This window comes from Rattus norvegicus, chromosome 3 (assembly GCF_021556685.1).
Source record: "Rattus norvegicus strain SHRSP/BbbUtx chromosome 3, alternate assembly SHRSP_T2T, whole genome shotgun sequence".
Taxonomy (NCBI): Eukaryota; Metazoa; Chordata; class Mammalia; order Rodentia; family Muridae; genus Rattus; species Rattus norvegicus.
This window is the reverse complement of record NC_141536.1, coordinates 45,636,788-45,643,602: the sequence shown is the minus strand read 5'-3', so window position 1 is coordinate 45,643,602 and position 6,815 is coordinate 45,636,788. Positions and strand designations below refer to the sequence as shown.

Genomic DNA, 6,815 nt, shown 5'->3' with positions numbered 1-6,815 from the left:
TCTACTTGGTTGATTTCAGCCCTGAATTAGATTATTTCCTGTCCTCTACTCTTCTTGAGTCTATTTGCTTCCTTTTGTTCTAGATCTTTTAGGTGTGCTGTCAAGCTGCTAGTAATTCTGTCTCCGGTTTCATTTTGGAGGCACTCAGAGCTATGAGTTTTCCTCTTAGCACTGCTTTCATTGTATCCATAAATTTAGATATGTTGTGCCTTCATTTTCATTAAATTCTAAAAATTATTTAATTTCTTTATTTCTTCTTTGACCAACTTATCATTGAATAGAGCATTGTTCAACTTTCATGTGGGCTGTCTTTTTTGTTGTTATTAAAGGCCAGCATTAGTTTGTGGTGATCTGATAGGATTCTTTTGTTTTCGAATGAAATGTTCTACAGATATCTGTTAAATTCATTTGGTTCATAACCTCTGTTAGTGCCTCTGTGTCTCTTTTCACTTTCTGTTTCCATGATATGTCCATTGATGAGAGTGAAGTGTTGAAATCTCTAGCTATTATTGTGTGAGGTGCAATGTGTGCTTTGAGCTTTAGTAAGATTTCTTTTATGAATGTAGCTGCCCCTGCATTTGGAGCTTAGATATTCAAGATTAAGATTTCATCTTGTTGGATTTTTCCTTTCATGAGTATGAATTATCCCTTCTTTATATTTTTTGAGGACTTTTGGTTGAAAGTAGATTTTACTTGATATTAGAATAGCCATTCCAGCTTGTTTCTTGGGACCGTTTGCTTTGAAAATTGTTTTCCAGTCTTTTATTCTGAGGTAGCATGTGTCTTTCTCACTGAGGTGTGTTTCCTGTATGCAGCAAAATTCTGGGTACTCTTTACATATCAAATCTCTTAGTCAGTGTCTTTTTATTGGGGAATTGGGTCCATTGATCTTAAGAGATAGTAAGGAATAGTGCTTGCTGTTTCCTGTTATTTTTGTTGTTAGAGGTGGAGTTATGTTTGTGTGGCTCTCTTCTTTTGAATTTGTGCAAGAAGATTACTTTCTTCCTTTTCTAGGTTGTAGTTTCTCTCCTTGTGTTAGAGTTTTTAAAACATGGAACTCTTCATGAACCTGTTTGTCATACTTCCTCAGGGCCATGCTAATCTTCTCTGTATCCTTCCAATTTTACTATATGTGCTGTCGAAGTGAGCACATATCCACAGTTTTTAAATGCTTCATGAGTCAATATATGACATAATAACTTTGAGAAAATACCACTATAATAAATACAAGCCAAACAACCCATTGCTTTGTTCATGCTATTCAATACATCCCATAGTTTTGTAGATGTCAGCAATGGAAAAGATGTCATAAATGCTTCTGACAGACTCAAGTAGAAACCGGTAAAACCATTACAAATGTTGAAGGAAGCCTTTTACAAACGCCATATATATATTAAAAGAAAGCATCATTGTCATTGGATCCTTATAAACAAAAATGTCTTATTTTGGAATAACAAGTATCCATGTGATTAAATACCTTCATTCATTAACTGAGTCCTTTCAGAAGCATAAAAATCTTAAAGTCATATTATCACAACAGTAAGTCACCATAAACAGAAGAGTAAATTCAGTGTATGAGCAAAGTTACACAATTAAACAAAATGATTTATTAGATAAATGCATTTTAGATGTCACAAAAAGTGAAATATACATACTAGAATAAAAAATCAGAAAATGTGTGTTAAATTAAATAACAGTATCTTTCTATGCAAGTAGCCACAGTATTACAATCCATTTGAAGATTTTTTAATGCCCATAAAAAAATCAGATGGTTTGAAAAACCCCTTGGGAGGGAGAGCTCATCACCCAGACCTGTGGGTACTCCTCAGACTGCAGGGCAGGAGAGAATGCCAATCCTGCCCACCTTTGCACACATCCCTGGCCCAAGAGTAAACTGTATAGGGCCCCTGGGAATAGTAAGATAGGGGCACTCAAGCTGCAGGAACCCTGTGGTCCAGACTGAGCCCAGATCTGAAGGGACCCAGTCAAACGGCCCCCTGCGCACAAATACCGTGGGAGGAAGAGCTAGACCTTCAAAAGGGAAGACAGGCCTGGAAAACTAGAAGAGACTACTCTCTGCCCATATTTCTGACTCTAGAGGAAAACAACTGGAGCCATCAGGGGACACTGTGCACAGGGAACAAGAAATAGGGGCAGGCACTTCTGGTTGCTGCCCTCACAGAGAACTGAAACCCAGACTTGAGGAAAGACTTCAGGCCTGAGACCAGAGGTAAGACCAAATTTTCTGCTCCAAGTGACGTGCCTGGTGGACTCAGGACACAGGCCCACAGAAACAGCTGAAAGCCAGTAGACAGGAATGACTACACACCTGAAAGCAGAACACACTGTTCCCATAACTGGCTGAAAGAAAACAGGAAAACAGGTCTACAGCACTCCTGACACACAGGCCTATAGGACAGTAAAGCCACTGCAAGAAATAGTAGAAGAAGGTAACACCAGAGACAACCTGATGGCAAGAGGCAAGCTCAGGAACCCAAGCAACAGAAACCAAGACTACATGGCATCATCAGAGCCCAATTCTCCCATGAAAGCAAACACTGAATATCCAAACATACCAGAAAAGCAAGATCTTGATTTTTAAATCACATTTTATCATAACGATGGAGAACTTCAAGAAAGACATAAAGAACTCCGTTAGAGAAATGCAGGAAAACAAGTAGAAGCCTATACAGAGGAATCACAAAAATCCCTGAAAGAATTACAGGAAAACATAATCAAATAGGTGAAGAAATCAAAAATGGAAATAGAAGCAATAAAAAAGCACAAAGGTTGACAACTCTGGATACTGAAAACCAAAGGAAGACACATAAAGCCGTAGATATGAGCATCACCAACAGAATACAAGACATAGAAGAGAGAATCTCAGGAGCAGAAGATTCCATAGAAATCATCGACTCAACTGTCAAAGATAATGTAAAGTGGAAAAAGCTACTGGTCCAAAACATACAGGAAATCCAGGACTCAATGAGAAAATCAAACCTAAGGATAATAGGTATAGAAGAGAATAAAGACACCCAGCTCAAAGGACCAGTAAATATCTTCAACAAAATCATAGAAGAAAACTTCCCTAACCTAAAGAAAGAGATGCCCATAGACATACAAGAAGCCTACAGAATGCCAAATAGATTGGACCAGAAAAGAAACTCCACCAGTCACATAATAGTCAAAACACCAAATGCACAAAACAAAGAAAGAATAAAAAAAGCAGTAAGGGGCTGGTTGCTGGAGCCGCGGAGAGCTCGTAGGCAGCACACCATGAGCAAACTTGAGCCTCTGGACCACAGGTAAGACCAACTTTTCTGCTGCAAGCGACCTACCTGGTGAACTCAGGACACACAGAGGGAAAATTCCTCTAGGACCGGGCACTTCCGGTATTTAGCGGGGGGGGGGGGGAGTCCCAAACCGCGGATCCCGGCCCTCAGCAGCTCTCTGCGCCCAAACCCCATGGGAGAGAGACCTCACCGCCTGGTCAGGTGGGCACTCCTGAGGCTGCAGAGCGGAAGAGACCACCAACACTGCCCACCCCTGATCACATCCCTGGTCCAAGAGGAAACTGTATACGGCCTCTGGGTTCCCGTAGAGGAGGGCCCAGGAGCAGCAGATCCACTGCGTCTGAGACACCGACAGAACCTGAAGGGACCGACCGGATAAACAGTTCTCTGCACCCAAATCCCATGGGAGGGAGAGCTAAACCTTCAGAGAGGCAGACACACCTGAAAAACCAGAAGAGACTGCACTCTGCACACATCTCTGATGCCAGAGGAAAACACCAAAAGCCATCTGGAACCCTGGTGCATGGAAACTCCCGAAAAGGGCGGCGCAGATCTTCCTGATTGCTGCTGCCGCAGAGAGCTCGTAGGCAGCACCCCACAAGCAAACTTGAGCCTCGGGACCACAGGTAAGACCAACTTTTCTGCTGCAAGTGACCTGCCTGGTGAACTCAAGACACAGGCCCACAGGAAAAGCTGAAGACCTGTAGATGGGAAAAACTACACGCCCAAAAGGAGAACACTCTGTCCCCATAACTGGCTGAAAGAAAACAGGAAAACATGTCTACAGCACTCCTGACACACAGGCTTATAGGACAGTATAGCCACTGTCAGAAATAGCAGAACAAAGTAACACTAGAGATAATCTGATGGCCAGAGGCAAGGGCAGGAACCCAAGCAATAGAAACCAAGACTACATGGCATCATCGGAGCCCAATTCTCCACCAAAGCAAACACAGAATATCCAAACACACCAGAAAAGCAATATCTAGTTTCAAAATCATATTTGATCATGATTCTGGAGGACTTCAAGAAAGACGTGAAGAACTCCCTTAGAGAAACACAGGAAAACATTAATAAACAAGTAGAAGCCTACAGAGAGGAATCACAAAAATCCCTGAAAGAATTCCAGGAAAACACAATCAAACAGTTGAAGGAATTAAAAATGGAAATAGAAGCAATCAAGAAAGAACACATGGAAACAACCCTGGATATAGAAAACCAAAGAAGAGACAAGGAGCTGTAGATACAAGCTTCACCAACAGAATACAAGAGATGGAAGAGAGAACAACAGGAGCAGAAAATTCCACAGAAATCATTGACTCAACTGTAAAAGATAATGTAAAACAGAAAAAGCTACTGGTCCAAAACATACAGGAAATCCAGGACTCAATGAGAAGATCAAACCTAAGGATAATAGGTATAGAAGAGGGTGAAGACTCCCAGCTCAAAGGACCAGTAAATATCTGCAACAAAATCGTAGAAGAAAACTTCCCTAACCTAAAAAAAGAGACACCCATAGGCATACAAGAAGCCTACAGAACTCCAAATAGATTGGACCAGAGAAGAAACACCTCCCGTCACATAATAGTCAAAACACCAAACACACAGAATAAAGAAAGAATATGAAAAACAGTAAGGTAAAAAGGTCAAGTCACATATAAAGGCAGACCTATCAGAATCACACCAGACTTTTCGCCAGAAACTATGAAGGCCAGAAGATCCTGGACTAATGTCATACAAACCCTAAGAGAACACAAATGCCAGCCCAGGTTACTGTATTCTGCAAAACTCTCAATTAACATACATGGAGAAACCAAGATATTCCATGACAACACCAAATTTACAAGATATTTTTCTACAAATCCAGCACTACAAAGGATAATAAATGGAAAAGCCCAACATAAGGAGGCAAGCTATACCCTAGAAGAAGCAAGAAACTAATCGTCTTGGGAACAAAAAAGAGAAGAAAACCACACAAACATAACCTCACATACAAATATGAATATAACGGGAAGCAATAATCACTATTGCTTAATATCATTCAACATCAATGGCCTCAACTCCCCAATAAAAAGACATAGATTAACAAATTGGATACGCAACGAGGACCCTGCATTATGCTGCCTACAAGAAACACACCTCAGAGACAAAGACAGACACTACCTCAGAGTGAAAGGCTGGAAAAAAACTTTCCAAGCAAATGGTCAGAAGAAGCAAACTGGAGTAGCCATTCTAATATCAGATAAAATCAATTTTCCACTAAAAGTCATCAAAAAAGATAAGGAAGGACACTTCATATTTATCAAAGGAAAAATCCACCAAGATGAACTCTCAGTCCTAAATATCTATGCCCCAAATACAAGGGCACCGACATACGTAAAGGAACCTTAATAAAGCTCAAAACACACATTGCACCTCACACAATAATAGTACGAGACTTCAACACCCCACTCTCATCAATGGACAGATCATGGAAACAGAAATTAAACAGAGACATAGACAGACTAAGAGAAATCATGAGCCAAATGGACTTAACGGATATTTATAGAACGTTCTATCCTAAAGCAAAAGGATATATCTTCATCTCAACTCCTCATGGTACTTTCGCCAAAATTGACCATATAATTGGTCAAAAAACGGGCCTCAACAGGTACAGAAAGATAGAAGTAATCCCATGTGTGCTATCAGACCACCACGGCCTAAAACTGGGCTTCAATAATACTGAGGGAAGAATGCCCACATATACGTGGAAATTGAACAATGCTCTACTCAATAATAACCTGGTCAAGAACAAAAAAGGAAAGAAATTAAAGACTTTTTAGAATTTAATGAAAATGAAGGTACAACATACCCAAACTTATGGGACACAATGAAAGCTGTGCTAAGAGGAAAACTCATAGCCCTGAGTGCCTGCAGAAAGAAACAGGAAAGAGCATATGTCACCAGCTTGACAGCACACCTAAAAGCTCTAGAACAAAAAGAAGCAAATACACCCAGGAGGGGTAGAAGGCAGGAAATAATCAAACTCAAAGCTAAAATCAACCAAGTAGAAACAAAAAGGACCATAGAAAGAAGCAACAGAACCAAAAGTTGGTTCTTTGAGAAAATCAACAAGATAGATAAACCCTTAGCCAGACTAACGAGAGGACACAGAGAGTGTGTCCAAATTAAGAAAATAAGAAAGGAAAAGGGAGACATAACTACAGATTCAGAGGAAATTCAAAAAATCATCAGATCTTACTATAAAAGCCTATATTCAAAAAAACTAGAAAATCAACAGGAAAGGTACAATTTCCTAGACAGATACCAGGTACCAAAGTTAAATCAGGAAGAGATAAACCAGTTAAACAACCCCATAACTCCTAAGGAAATAGAAGCAGTCATTAAAGGTCTCCCAACCAAAAAGAGCCCAGGTCCAGACGGGTTTGGTGCAGAATTCTATCAGACCTTCATTGAAGACCTCATACCAATATTATCCAAACTATTCCACAAAATTAAAACAGATGGAGCACTACCGAATTC

At 40.2% G+C, this 6,815-nt stretch overlaps 1 non-coding gene across 1 annotated transcript; it reads right to left on the bottom strand.

Moving 5' to 3' along the window:
* Positions 1–1,045: 1,045 nt before the first annotated feature.
* Rnu6-249 (RNA, U6 small nuclear 249) lies at positions 1,046–1,151 on the bottom strand. The gene has a single exon (XR_015685208.1). It is a non-coding gene; the product is annotated as a U6 spliceosomal RNA (small nuclear RNA).
* Positions 1,152–6,815: the final 5,664 nt, after the last annotated feature.